We start from the raw sequence: 14,005 nt of genomic DNA, 5'->3' as shown, positions 1-14,005 counted from the left end.
AATCAACTGCAACAGGACATAGATAGGCTAGCAGAATGGGCAGACACATGGCAGATGGAATTTAACAGAGAAGTGTGAGGTCATGCATTTTGGCAGAAGGGATAGGGAAAGGTAATATAGACTTAGTGGCACAGTTCCAAAGAGTGTGCAGGCACAGAGGGACCTGGGGTCCACATGCAGAAATCTTTGAAGGTGGCAGGACATATTGAGAGAGCTATTAGCAAAGCATATGGAATCTTGGGCTTCATAGATAGAGATATTGAGTGCAAGAACAGGGAAGGTAAGAGCTGAACCACCATAAAGCTCTGACTAGGCCACAACTAGAGTATTGTCGAGTTCTGGTCACCACACTTTAGGAAGAATGTGAGAGTCCTTGAAAGAGTGCAGAGGAAATTTGACAGAATGGTTCCAAGGATGAGAAATTTTAGCTATAAGGTTAGGTTGGAGAAGCTGTGATTGTTCTCCTTGGACTAAAGAAGATTGAAGGGAGATTGGTAGAGGTGTGCCAGATTATGATAGGTTTAGATAAGGTAGACAAAGAAAATCTGTTCCCATTAGCTAATGGAACAAGGACTAGGGGACACAAAATTAAGGTTTTGGGAAAGAAATGCAAGGGGAATGTGAGGAAGAATTTTTTTATGCAGTGAGTGATAATGACCAGGAACTCATTGCCAACGAAGATGGTGGAAGCAGCGATGATGAATGATTTCCAAAGAAAATTTGATGGGCACTTGAGGAAAATAAACTTGTAGGGCTACGGGGATAGATTGGGGGAATGGGACTGATTTGATTGCTCTACAGAGAACTAGAGAACTGGCATGGACTCTATGGGCCGAACGGCCTCTTCCTGTGTCATAATGATTCTATAGCTCTTGAGTAGCACAGCACAGAAGGAAGCCATTCAGCCTATTGTGTCTGCACTGACTGTTTTGAACAGCAATATATGTAAACACAGTAGCCCAAAATTTCCTGTGGCAGGGCAATGACTGGCACCTGGCATTAGTTAGACTTGCTCTTGTCCATGTATTGCCAACAATAGTTTGCTCTGCAAGTTGCTGGAAGTGTGAAATGGAAATGAGTCAGGGCCCTCTACAAGGCATCTGGGACCTGATTGAATAAGGCAAGCAACTGGGGAATGAAACTTCACACTTATAATAGTTAATTTCCAGTGCCAGAGAGCCTGACTGAGAGTAATTAACATTTATCACTTTGTATCTACTGTGCAAATACAGGAACTTTAAGCTACTCAATACATTTGACTGGGAAGTGTTACGACCGAGGCGGGAGGAGTGCACTGTCTTTTCCTAGTTCGACTTCTCCACAGTTCACAACATATATTTAAGTGTGTACCCAGTTACCGATACAGCCAATTATATATTCTATTTTTATTTCAGAATAAAATCCACCAACCAGGTTTCTTTAATAAACAAAAAAATGATCAATTTATTATAAAAACAAATCGTATTCCGTAAAGATGCAAAGCATTAACACACAGATTGAAATATGAAACTTCCCTTCTACCTTAGCTCAACACACACAAACACACACACACAGACACACATACACCAGTTAAAGGAAAAAAATAATTTTTCTCTGCAGTGATCTGTTTACAAAAATATGAAAAAGAATATTTTGGGCAAAACTTGTTAATTCTTGAAGGAAAAGGAGAAGATTTGGAATGATATCAATTGTCACATTATTCTGGCATCCCAAATACCCATAGACGGTTGTCACTGGGATTTTTCAGGAGCAGTTCTTTTCAGGTGGCGTCAAGAATTAGTCTGGCAGGCTTTTCAGGAGAAATGTAGCATCAGGGGTTTCAGCTATCACACACTGGAATCACAGGGTTTGTCAGAGAGGTGGAGAAAGGATGAACTGGTCTTCTCTTTTAGCAGGCTGACCCCCAACTGACTCAAAACAGTATTCAAAAGGAAACCAATTCTTGACCATAAATCTTGACTTCTCTGTAAACAGCTCCCCAGTCACCAAGGCATTTGCTGTTTACTGAGCTGAAGACATGTGACTTCCAGTAAGTGCCTTTAAACAAAAAGCTCAAGACCCAAAGTCCTTCCAGTGACCTTCAAAAAAAAACAAAGTCCAGTATCTATGGAATCACTTCAGTCCTCCAAAGGAATCCATTTCCGTAATTTTAAAACACGAGTCCTCAAAAAGTATTTTAAATAATGGAAGCACTTTCATCACAGAAGTTAGACAGCAAGATCCCATTATCATGAAGCTAACAGCAGAGCAGCACAGGTAGGGTAGCAACGTTTTGTTCTCACATTTAATTGTGCATCTGCCATAGCCTGAGGTTGCTGACGTATTTGCACATAAATAACTGCAAGCATTACTAACCTCGTCATTAATTTGATAGAAAGTTGTGGGCCAATGAGCATTTTGAAATTTAAGGTAATGAACTCAAGTTGGCTTATTTCACACAAAACTAATCACTATTTATTCCATGCTTCATCAATATGTCCTAATGATTTAAGGCTATTTAATGAAATATATACTTCAGATTAAGTCCTAAAATAGAGTTGGTCTTGAGTTTCAATTCAATATACAAACATTTGAGAGATGTTTACAGAAGTTCAGCCCTTACAGCTGCTTTTTAATGTTTATACACTCCCTTTAACATAGTAAACATCCAAAGGCACTTGACAAAGCAAGAATGGATGCTGAATAGTGGTAGAAGGGTTAGGACCGATGACTGAAAGTGTAGTCAGAAATAAAGGTTTGAGAAGGCTTTTGAAGGATGAGCAGAGAAAGTATCATGGTGCAGGGGTTAAGGAAGGGAGTTTCAAAGAGAGGAGCTGTGATGGCGGAAAACTTTGCCACCAATAGAACAAGGGGAGGACAGTGCACAGGAAGTCTAGAGGAGCCTATGTTGTATGAGATAGGTTTCTCTCAGATAGCATCTACATCTGGCATGAATTTTAAATATATAACAGGAGCAGTGAAGGCAACAGTTTTCTAAGCATTACTCAAGGGGAGTAATTCTAACTAATATTGGCAGCTGAAAAAATGAGCTGTGTTGTAAAATAGCTACCAATTTGCTATCATCTGTTATTTCACTGGCGATAAAGTTAAATTTATCTACAATAAATGAGACACTGTTGGGGGGAAGGTATTTTCCTTCATGATCCCACCCAAAATCAGGACTGCTCCTTCCCCATTTACAACAACAACTTGTATTTATGCAACCTACTGCATGCAAATGGCAGCGGGGGTGGGGGGGGGTTGGATCTTAGGTCTCTAATGGATTTTCTGCTGCCTCAGTTGCTACTACTTCTCAAGGCTGCAGCATAAAAGGTAATGGCAGGCTCTGGGAAGCAGTGTTAAAGGCCTTGTGTTTCCTGCTGTGGAGGCTAAGGGCCTTTTTCCTCCCTCCAGTCAAGTGCAAACACTTACCTGCCGTAGGCTTTTGTGTCGGCTGAGGCCTCTGGTAAAAATTTTTATTTGGCTTTTCATGGTAAAACGCGGCAACCCGACCCGAACCCGACCAGACCCGATGACGTGCTGGATTCAGGTCAGGTCGGGTCTCCCTTCCAGGTCCGGCATTTGGGCTCGGGTCGGGTCGGGTCGGGCTGGACGTGGACACAGTGTTGCCTTGCTCAGGGAGGGAACTTCTGCATGATTCTGCAGGAATAGCCTGCTGCCGGAATGGTGGATCACAACATTTGGACAAGGTATATTTGATATAGTTAACTTTATTATGGTAGTCGGGTCGGGTCGGGTCGGGTCGGGTCGGGTCGGGTTGGGTGCGGGAAAAAAAATCAAAGGACTCGGGCCTGGGTCAAGTTCAGGTTGGATGTGGTCGGATCGGGCCTGGGTTGGGTTTCAATCTCATACCCGAGCAGGCCTTTATTTCAGGGTGCTTCTGTCCCCTTTAAGGTTTCTCGCCACCCTCGCATGTGCTAGAATGACTCTTGATGGTCAGTATCTTATCAGAAGTCCCAGCATAGGGATCAGGTGGATACAGAGGGTTAGGTTAAACCCTGGCCTGGGTGTTATGTTCCCATGTCACATCTTGTTACAGGTGACCTTGCACGGGGTGAACGGAAGGCCTATTATGTCTCCTTAGGGTCCACATTTTTATACCAGGGTGAGAGGTTATCACATCTAATCAGTGCTGCTCAGTAAGTGTAGTACAGTCACATGGAGAACAAAAGAAAACAGATAACAATGGCTCTTAATGAAATCTTAGAGGGATACAGAATGGAGTTGTGACAGGTACAGAGCGTGTAGCAAGGAACTACAGGAAGGCACCAATATTTATTGTATAGTAATTGAATATTTAATTGTATTCAGGTGGTGGGCATTAACTGGGGATTCACTTGTGCTCTATATATAGGAGCAGACCGAAGCTATACTTGTTGGGTTTGAAGGTGCATGTTTGCACTGTGTATCTCTGTAAGTAAAAGGTCTGGAGTAGAACATGGTAGATGAGGATGGCTGCCTAAAGTTGAAGGTTGGAAACTAAGAAAAACTTTGTTAGACATAAAACCAAAGTCCTAGTCGGCTGGAAAATGGCAGAAAGCAAGTTTAAATTGTCTAGACATGATTATCCTCCTATGTACTCAAAGTATAACCAATGGAATAATCAAGTGCATATGTGGACATGGGTTATGTTCCCACCAAAGAGGAAACAAAGTATGGCTTTGGTGTTGTTGCTCCCTACAAGAATCAGAAGTAAAGTATTTTGAGAGATGGATGCCCATCAGTTGAAGTTTTGGACCTTCTAATAGAGTTCCTGTATGAAATCTACAGGAAAGATGATCTATTAAGTGCCTATGAGGCTTCGTCTGAATTTGATAGTGTCATGCCCACGCAATCCAAACTTATGAACTATAAAATGAACTTATGAAGTAAACCCGAAACGGATACATTTCTTGGAAACAAAATGGAGTAAGATGTCAGGTGACCTTTTCTTTTCTGCCACTACACATAGAACTACAAAAACCCTGAGCTAATTTTCATGTCTGGACAAGTCTCGGAGAAGTCATTAAAATACAAATGATCTTTCTGCACACATCCCTGAGAAATTATTAAAATGCAAACAACCTTTCCTGTGGTAATGGCTCTCCAAGTGATTGTGCTGACAATAGGGTTGCAGACTTTGGACTCCAAACTCAAATTCCAAAGAACAGGTATGAAAAGCTTTATTTCATCAAAGTGAGATGAGGATGAATGACACACAGATGTCATTGTCTAACAATGGCCTCACCATCAAAAGCCATTTATGAGGACATTGGAAAGAGAAACTACGGTCACAGGACAGAAACTAGTGGCTGAATTTTACTAGCCCTCTGATGTTGGCCATTAAGGCAGAGGGCCCGGAAAATTCTTCCGGGAGAGGCCCGCCACGACCCCCAATGCTGAGAAGGCCCTACCATATTTTACTCGAGGCGGCGAGGCCTCAGTGCGAGTAGCAGGGCCTTCATTTTAATATTAAAATTAATTTAAGCACATGCACATTATCTTACCTTGTCCTGGCGGCTGTCCCCCGTTCGGAGTTCCGAGGCGTGACACCGGTTGGGAGGGGGGAGGAGTGGAATTATCAGGGCAGGAGGGTGGGGCAGCAGGGAAAACACTTTGTATTGGCTGAGGGGATGGTAGGAAGGGGTTGAAGGGCAAAGGTAACGAGGTTGGAGGGCGGGAAGTTTGGGTTGGGAATAAAGTTTATTTTGGTTTGATAGGCCCAAAGACAAACATTGTGGGAGTTGGGGGGGGGGGGGCAGTGGGTCAGTGGGAAAGGACCTCCAGCTTTTATTTAACTTTTTAAAGACAATGTTAAATACCATTCCACTCCCTCCATTTAAATGAGCCCCGCACAAAATATCACAGGGGCTCAGCGGTGCACTCGTCGTGCATGTGCCACATCTCCTTTCAAGCTCGACGTTGAGAATGGTGGCAAGCTTATAAAATTCAGCCTTAGGTTTCTGAGAAGGAACTTTAATAAAGGTATATTCTGGGCAGACAAAGGAGATCCATCTCTGCCCTTGAAGAGAAAGAACTCTACCTAAGATTACCAGCTTTGAACTATATGTGGGCAGAGACCGGAGTTTGGCCTTGAACTTCCTAACTCAGAAATCGTACCAGGACTTCAGCATTGACCTTTGTTTGGAATATAACAGGAGCTGTTTACAACAGCGTATCCATTTTTCTGAACCTTCCAATTCTTTCTTCAATGAATGGCGAAATGATTACAGGCCTGCACCATTACAAGTTTTCACCCTGGGGAAAAGCAAGTTTAACAAAGGACTCTTTTAAATCATCAGACCTAACGCATGCTATCTTTATAATCTCTATCCTTTCTTGGGCTTGTGTATATCTGAATGAGTGTGAGAGTGGGTGATGTCATGTATATTTCGGGTGCTGTATAACAAACATTTATCTTTCTTTTAAACTTACGAGGAAACCAGTCCTTTGTTCTTGAGAATTAAAGCACTCAGGGGTAAAAAAAAAATTAAAATGCTGTCTTCGGTCAGTCAAGAGATGGAAAAGGGGCAACCATCCCTATCATCTCTCACCTGTCCGTAACAATAGATTTCAGAAAACAGATGGCCTTTCCATGGATGAATATATCATGGACATTTAACGGATTGTATAAAAGATTAACAAAATTCAATTTGGGAATCTCTGGATCTATACTAGTGTTTAAGTTACTGGCTTGTGCTAAGGTGTTTTATATAGACAGGCAACTGGTTCTAACTGGTGTTCAATTCTCAGAGAAGGAAAGTCAGATGTCAGCTGTCTTAAAAAGTCCTTAGGAAAGTCATTTCCTGCAGTCTGTCAGAACAAATGAGACATGCCACTGTGACACAAAGGATATAAGACTCAATGGTTGCCAGATTTCGAAATGGTTCAGATACAGGACACAGGCATCAATAGAATGGAAGGATTAAAGGCAGGCAGAATGAGGATGAAAGCACCTTTAGCAGATCTGGCTATTAAAGCAAAAGGCAAGTAGAACAATAATAATAGGTGAATGAATACCAGGAATGCCCAAGGAATAGATGTTTCAGATATGACTCAAAGTATCATTATGCTATGAATTGCTGAAAGCGAAGAGGCAGGATCCTTGAAGTGACACATGACAAAGAGAATTCTGAGGAACAGAATGAAGATCAGAGTGAATTTGAACAAATTATATTGGTTACAAGGTGTTGTAGTCCAGTAATGAATGTGTTAGTCGCGAGCTCCTTTAATTGTGCAGTATTAGATAGTGCTTGTACGTCAACAGTATATGGGACAGATTGGTTAAAATGTTAGATTATATGTTCTATAATCACAGAATCACAGAATAATACAGTGCAGAAGAGGCCCTTCGGCCCATTGAGTCTGCACCGATGCATTAAAACACCTGACCTGTCTACCTAATCCCATTTGCCAGCACTTGGCCCATAGCCTTGAATGTTATGACGTGCCAAGTGCTCATCCAGGTACTTTTTAAAAGATGTGAGGCAACCTGCCTCTACCACCCTCCCAGGCAGGGCATTCCAGACCGTCACCACCCTCTGGGTAAAAAGGTTCTTCCTCAAATGCCCCTTAAACCTCCTGCCCCTCACCTTAAACTTGTGACCCCTCGTAACTGACCCTTCAACTAAGGGGAACAGCTGCTCCCTATCCACCCTGTCCATGCCCCTCATAATCTTGTACACCTCGATCAGGTCATCCCTCAGTCTTCTCTTCTCCAGTGAAAATAACCCAAGCCTATCCAACCTCTCTTCATAGCTTAAATGTTCCATCCCAGGCAACATCCTGGTGAATCGTCTCTGCACCCCCTCCAATGCAATCACATCCTTCCCATAATGTGGCGACCAGAATTGCACACAGTACTCCAGCTGTGGCCTTACCAAAGTTCTGTACAACCCCAACATGACCTCCCTGCTTTTGTAATCAATGCTTCGTTTGATAAAGGCAAGTGTCCCATATGCCTTTTTCACCACCCTATTAACCTGCCCTTCTGCCTTCAGAGATCTATGGACAAACACGCCAAGGTCCCTTTATTCCTCAGACCTTCCGAGTGTCAGGCCATTCATTGAATACTTGTGTGCCACATTACTCCTTCCAAAGTGTATCACCTCACACTTTTCAGCGTTAAATTCCATCTGCCACTTTTCTGCCCATTTGACCATCCCGTCTATACCTTCCTGTAACCTAAGATACTCCACCTCACTGTTAACCACTCGGCCAATCTTTGTGTCATCTGCGAACTTACTGATCCTACCCCCCACATAGTCATCTATGTCGTTTATATAAATAACAAACAATAGAGGACCCAGCACAGATCCCTGTGGTACATCACTGTACACTGGACAATGAAAGGTCACAGACCTGAAATGTTAGCTCTCTTTCTCTCTCCACAGATGCTGCCAGATCTGTTGAATTTTTCCGGCATTTTCTGTTTTTATTTCAGAATACCAGCACCCATAGTATTTTGCCTTTGAATTGTATTATGGTTAAAATGTTATCATGATTCACTAAGTAGTGAAGAATTGACCCAAGGTTAAGGAATATAAAAGCACTACTTGCTCTAGCTTTGGTGATGCCAACATCTTGAGGTCATGAAAGAATGTTGTAATTCCAGGGAAGATAGCTGGAGTAAGCCATTTTATAAGTACTGATGCACACTCTAGTGTAATACCTATGTTGTTGAGTAAACCTTCTATGAAAAAGACATAAATGAAGCTTGACCTGAAGCATGATAAGGCAATAACGTTTAGAAAATCAGAAGCACTGCAGTCCATGTGGTGTAGTTATGCCCACAGTGCTGTTAGGAAGGGAGTTCCAGGATTTTGACCCAGTGACAGTGAAGGAATGGTGATATAGTTCCAAGTCAGGATGGTGTGAGGCTTGGAGGGAATTTGCAGCTTGTGGTGTTCCCATGTATCTGCTGCCTTTGTTCTTCTAGGTGGTAGAGTTCGTGGATTTGAAAGATATACATTGCTGCCACTATGGCCGATGGTGGAGGGAGTGAATATTTAAGGTGAATCTGTTGTCCGGGTCTTGCTGCATGTGGGCATGGACTGCTTCTGAGGGGTTGTTAATGAAATTGAACACTGTGCAATCAGCAGTGAACATCCCCACTTCTGAGCTTATGATGAAAGGGATGTCATTGATGAAGCAGCAGAAGATGGTGTGGTCTAAGATACCACCCTGAGGAACTCCTGTGGCATAATGCTGCATAAAATTGTAGCTGATCAACCAGACTGTAAATTGACAACTGCCCTGGAATGGTCAGTTCACACAAATAATTCATTCCAGATTGTTGGAGTGTATAGTCCTTATCTTTTATTCAATGGGTGAAATCCCAAATTGCCGTCTGTTCTTTGTGATAGTCTTCCTTCTCTAGAAGCTAATACAATGAGTTCAAGTTTTTCTGCACACTTGAATGCTTCGTATGCAGGGGAACAGACTATATCACTGTTGCTTCACTGCCAGATGGTCAAAAACTTGGAACTCCCTTCCTAACAGTACTGTGGGTGTACCCACACCACATGGACTGGAACAGTTTAAGAAGGTGGCTCACCATCAACTTCTCAAGGGCAATTAGGGTTGGGCAACAAATGCTGGGCTTGCCAGAGACACTCCCATCCCATGAAAGAATAATAAAAAAAATATGTTTCTACAGGGTGATGCTTTTCAGAGAGAAGTGTTTTTGAAACCACCTAAAGAGGCAGTAGATGCAGATGGGAAACTATGGAAACTAAACCAATACGACTATGGCCTGAATGATGGCTTCTGGTTATGGTATTGCTCGGTGAGATCTGTTTTGCTGAAAATAGGTTGCGTTCAACTCAAAGCAGATGCCTCATTGTTTTATTGGTATAAAGGAAGACTTTCAGGCATCTTCATGATTAATGTTGATGACTTCTTTTGGGATGTTACTGCACAATTTGAGAAATATGTTATTAAGATTAGAGAAGAATTTAAAATTGGGAGTAAGGCTTGGGGTACTTTTAAATACATTGGTTTACTTGTTAAGCAAAGTAGGTCCGGTATACCTTTAAATCAACCATCCTATTTGGAGAGAGTTACTCCCGTCTGGTTATGCACTCAGACTAGAGCAGATGCTAGTTTTGATATGTTGGAGTTGAGTACTACGATGAAACACTCTAAAATAGAGAATGTTTTAAGGGGAAACAAAACATTAAGAAAATAAAATTTGGATGAATGCATACTTAAGTCCCCATCATCAGGTGACCCAACGAATATTTTTAGCGACACTTCACGTGCTAATCATTCTGATGGGTTTTCTAATATAGATGGTTTCATAGTATTTCTTATGGAATGGAATGGGAAGCGTTGTCCTTTAGCTTGGAAGCTAAAAAAATCAATAGGGTTGTTAAAAGTACTCTGGTTGCCATAACACTGGTTGTTGTGGATGCAGTGGATATGGGATTCTATGGGCTGCATTTTAAAAGCCGGTGGAAAAAGTTGCGGCCTGCACACACGGGACCCACGTCGCGGTGCCTCCACCTGATGATGTGGAGGGGGCGGGAGAGCCATCCCCTGCAATGGTGTCCGGCGCCAATGCGCAGGCACCTGCACCATTTTTAAAGGACCTACAGCCCTCAATGAGCATTTAAATTTTAAAGGTACAGTGACTTTTAAGTATTTAAAAATGAATAAAATAACCTTTCCATGACCTCTCCCACCTTCCCAATGGCATTACACATCATTCCTTCCCTTTTCTCCTTGCAATACTTACCATGGAAAATTGACCTACCCCCTCCCCCAGAGTTCGGAACCTTTGTCTTTTACCCCTTCCCATCACCCCCCCCCCCCCCCCCCGCAACCGATCCAAAGCATTTTAACCCTGCTCCTCCCCTCCCGCACGGAGAAAATCACCTCCTCCCTCCTCCCCACGGATGTCACACCTCGTTTCCAGCATCAGACAGCCTTTAAAATCCAGCCCTATTTGTCAAATATTTTGAGTGATATTCTGTCCAATTGGAATACTGAAGATTGTATACCCCTTTAATATTATGTAGAGAATTTTTTTTATTCATTCATGGGATGTGGGCGTCGCTGGCCAGGCCAGCATTTATTGCCCATCCCTAATTGCCCTTGAGAAGGTGGTGATGAGCTGCCTTCTTGAACCGCTGCAGTCCATGTGAGGTAGGCACACCCACAGTGCTGTTAGGAAGGGAGTTCCAGGATTTTGACTCAGCGATAGTGAAGGAACGGCGATATAGTTCCAAGTCAGGATGGTGTGTGACTTGGATGGGAACTTGCAGGTGGTGATGTTCCCATGCATCTGCTGCTCTTGTCCTTCGAGGTGGTAGAGTTCGCGGGTTTGGAAGGTGCTGTCTAAGGAGCCTTGGTGCGTTGCTGCAGTGCATCTTGTAGATGGTACACACTGCTGCTACTGTGCGCGGTGGTGGAGGGAGTGAATGTTTGTGGATGGTGTGCCAATCAAGCGGGCTGCTTTGTACTAGATTGTGTCGAGCTTCTTGTATGTTGTTGGAGCTGCACCCATTGTGAGATAATGTACACGCTACGAAAAGTGTGAGTGAGAAAAGGTTACGTATTGGTCTTGCTAGCTTGAATCTAATGCTAGAGAGAAAGAAAATCTCTAAAATTAAATTAGTGAATTCAAGTGAACTGTCAGATTGTTTCACTAAAAGAAATGCATGTACTCAAAAATTGTTAAGGGTCCTAGAGGAGGGATGTCTCGCAATGTGCCACTTTATACAGAATATGGAAGTTTCTTTAATTTGATTTTTTTGAATTTTTTTGGTTGCACATAAAATGTTTAATTTTTATTTACAGAGAGATAAAAAGGAATCTGTTAATTGTATAGTACTTGCATATGTAACTGTATTTAGGTGGGGGCATTAACTGCGGATTCACTTGTGCTCCTATATATAGGAGCAGACTGAAACTGTGGTTGTTGAGTTATGAGGTGTCTGTAATGTGTATCTCTGTAAATAAAGCTTATAAAGTGTGTGAAGTTTTGGCTCCATTTCTATCTTTCACTGCCTGGCTTTTTGAGTAGAACAACTATCATCTAATTTGAATTAAAGGAAAATACTGCAGATGCTGGAAACCTGAAATAAAAACAGAAAGTGTTGGAAATACTCAGTTGGTCTGGCAGCATCTGTGGAGAGAGGAACAGAGTTAACGTTTCAGGGAGCTAGTTTTGATGAAAGGTCACAGACCTGAAACGTTAGCTTTGTTCGTCTCTCCACAGATGCTGCCAGACCTATTGAGTGTTTCCAGCACTTTCTGTTTTTATATTCTCTGATCTGACTGTGATCAACTGTTCTTTCTTATAGCTCCAAAGTAACAGTTTCAACAGTTGGAAGCTATTATCACCTTATACAGTCTTTAATATGGTTTTAGTTCCATATCATTCTGCACTGACCTCAGATTAAAAATTTTCCCTCCAACAGTTTAAAAATAATTATGTTTGCTTGATGAAGCATGGATTACTTTATTGGTTAAGTTATGTTTCACAATCCATTCCTCAGAAAAATACTTGATGACAGAGCAACTATTAAAACCTAATAGCAAACTATTTTATTAACCTGCATAGGTTCTCCACTATCTGTCCTTGCTTTGATTTGAAGAAAAATATATATTTATGCAATAATAGGATTGCAACAAAGGCAGCATTGTGACAGGGTAATAAAATGTGTTTATGCTTCACTGGACTTTGTTATTTATTTCTGTTCAGACAGGAAGTCTATTAGGGATCAATAAGTCAACCATAACTAAACTGGCCATTCTGACTGTAAGAAATGATCAATGTCATGGCCGCAAACTGGATCTGGCTTGTCAAAGAATAAAATAGATTCTGTTCTCTATTGAGACCTCTTCCACCCATGTTTTAGGAACAATAAAGTTGTTGGTCTCCCCTCCTTCTCAATTAAATTTCAGATGAGCTGCTATGACCTAATCTTTTTCTCATTAAAATATCACAAAAGATTGATTTTGCTTTGGATTAAACAGTGGACTAGACAGATATAATACCAGCAGCACACGGACAAACTAGAGGGAATACATTTACAGGGATTGGTATCAACAGAAAAATTGTAATATCTTAACAATGGAATTAATGACAAACAAATCTTTAGGCCTAGAAGGCTGCCATCCAAAGTGTTATAAGAAAGATCTTTGGAAAGGGAATGAAAATGCTGGCCGTGCTGACTAATGCAACAGATACAAGGGTGGGCAGCACAATGGCTGATACTGCAGATGATTGTTATGCTAGCCTAGCAGAAGATGGAGGCTGAAAAGTTGAGGGCAGAGGTGACTTTGGCTGTCATTGGAAATGCAGTCTCTATGTTAAAGGCTGGCTGCCAATGTCCAGTAATATCGCCTGTTTCTATCTCCGCCTCAGCCCATCTGCTGCTGTAACACTCATCTGTGCTTTTGTTACCTCCAGACTTGACGATTCCAATGTTCTTCTGGCTCGTTTCCTACCTGCCACCCTCCCTAGTAAACTTGATCCAAAACTGCTGCCCGTACCTAACCTGTACCAATTTCTCGTCACCCATCAACCCCGAGCTTTCTGACGTCAATTGATACTCGGTCTGGCAACATTCTGATTAAAAATTCTCATCCTTGTCTTCCAATCCTTCTATAGCCTCACCCCACTCTATCTCTGTAGCCCTACAACCATTCAGGATGTTTACATTTCTCCAATTCTGTCCATTTTTGCCACCCCTGATTTCCATCAATCCATTGATGACTATGCCTGCAGCTGCTCAGGCCCTAAGCTCTGGAATTTACTTGCTAAACCACTTTGTCTAACTACCTGTCTCTCCTCCTTTAAGTCCTTCCTTAAACTAACTCTTTGACCAACCTTTTGGTCACCTGTTCTAATCATACCAATATTGACAAGGGTGAGTTTTCCAAGCGGGAAGGCAGAGTTTTGGTTGAGAAATCCAGATGTCTTGGTTTCTCCACATGCTGTGGCGTTTTTATTCCAAGCTGCAGATTTTCACAGGATCCCTGGCCAGTAGTCAGCGTCACTGATGGACTTGGCTTC

At 42.1% G+C, this 14,005-nt stretch overlaps 1 protein-coding gene across 1 annotated transcript in view; it reads right to left on the bottom strand.

Annotated features, from left to right (window-relative positions):
• Positions 1–14,005, bottom strand: part of malrd1 (MAM and LDL receptor class A domain containing 1) — a 449,626-nt gene that overhangs the window by 373,339 nt on the left and 62,282 nt on the right. The gene's annotated exons all lie outside the window — the stretch shown is intronic.

Source organism: Heterodontus francisci, chromosome 2, assembly GCF_036365525.1.
Source record: "Heterodontus francisci isolate sHetFra1 chromosome 2, sHetFra1.hap1, whole genome shotgun sequence".
In the NCBI taxonomy this organism is placed as follows: Eukaryota; Metazoa; Chordata; class Chondrichthyes; order Heterodontiformes; family Heterodontidae; genus Heterodontus; species Heterodontus francisci.
This window is presented reverse-complemented; position numbering and strand designations above follow the sequence as displayed.